Source organism: Pongo abelii, chromosome 2 (genome assembly GCF_028885655.2).
Source record: "Pongo abelii isolate AG06213 chromosome 2, NHGRI_mPonAbe1-v2.0_pri, whole genome shotgun sequence".
Taxonomy (NCBI): Eukaryota; Metazoa; Chordata; class Mammalia; order Primates; family Hominidae; genus Pongo; species Pongo abelii.
The window spans coordinates 146,078-147,516 of NC_085928.1; the positions used below are offsets into that span (position 1 = coordinate 146,078).

Consider the following 1,439-nt stretch of genomic DNA (forward strand, 5'->3'; position numbering starts at 1 on the left):
GTTAGCTCTTCTTGCTGAATTGAACACTTTACCATTATGTAATGTCTTTGTCTTTTTTTTTAATCTTTGTTGGTTTAAAGTCTATTTTGTCAGAAACTAGGATTGCAACCCCTGCTTTTTTCTGTTTTCCATTTGCTTGGTAAATTTTCCTCCATCCTCTTATTTTGAGCCTATGTGTATCTTTGCATCTGAGATGGATCTCTTGAAGACAACATACCGATGGGTCTTGGTTCTTTATCCAGCTTGCCATTCTGTGTCTTTTAATTGGGGCATTTAGCCCATTTACATTTATGGTTGGTGTTTTTATGTGTGGATTTGATCTTGTCATCATGATGCTAGCTGGTTATTTTGCAGACTTGAAAAATATGGAATGCTTACAAATTTGCGTACCATCCTTGTGCAGGGGCCATGCTAATCATCTCTGTATTGTTCCAGTTTTAGTATATGTGCCACCAAAGTGAGCACCCAATTTCAATTCTATTCTCTTCGTTCTTAGAAAATAAAAATTTGAATTATTATATTATTATTTGCTTATCCTAATGCTAACGATGTCACTTGCCTGGATGATTCCAAATCCTCTAGCTTGCTATGGTTCAAACATCCTGACTTATATAGGGATGGGAACCTAGTTTCTTATCAAGAGAGTGGGGAGTGGTGTGAAGATTTAAGTTTCTCAAAACCTTTAGTTATAGTAGTCTTCTGCTTCCTCTGAATCCTTGATCCATGCTTTCATTTCACCACCTGCTGATGCTGCCCTTGTTTATGTGGAAATAGGCATGTCCTCCACTCACAGTGCCCAAAGTCTCCCCCAATCAAGGCTGTGATTGTAGTAAACTTAACGGAGAGTTTGGAAGGAAGGCAAGAGGAAGATTACAGTATAGCATATATAGCAAACACCTTGAAATTATTTATTAGATATCCCTATTTTTAAAGCATCTTTGCATTGAAATGAGTGGGAAATTATATTTCTTATATCTCTGAAGCTCCAGCTTCCTGCCAAGTTGCTAACTAGCTTTATTTCCTCTGACCCGGCCCCATCTACTCTCTGAAAAGGTTACCCTGCCTGTCCAAGGTTCTGTTCGCTTCTTTCACAGAATAAAACTGGGGCTATTCATGTAGCCTCCATTCATAAAGACATTGCTGGGATGCAGTTAGGGGACCTGAGGATTACTTTCCAAATCAAACACACCCTTTAAGGTGCACTGGTGTTCGGCAAAGACAATTATTTCCCAGAGACCAATTCTGTAGTTATCAGCTTTTGGTTCTTTTCCCTCCTCATTAGGTAGAAATCTGGGAACTGAAGACTCAGAATTTGGCGTGAGATGAAAGGGAGATGTGAATAAAGAAAATTTGGAAGTATTATCAAACTTCAGATTTAGAACAGAATCCAATCATTTTCTGTTACAGGCAAGGAAACTGAGGCCTAGAGAGATTAGGAG

The 1,439-nt window shown here is 38.6% G+C and overlaps 1 non-coding gene across 1 annotated transcript; it reads right to left on the reverse strand.

The window, feature by feature from the left end:
• Window positions 1-359: 359 nt before the first annotated feature.
• LOC112132794 (U6 spliceosomal RNA) lies at window positions 360-465 on the reverse strand. Its single transcript, XR_002914516.1, has one exon. It is a non-coding gene; the product is annotated as a U6 spliceosomal RNA (small nuclear RNA).
• Window positions 466-1,439: the final 974 nt, after the last annotated feature.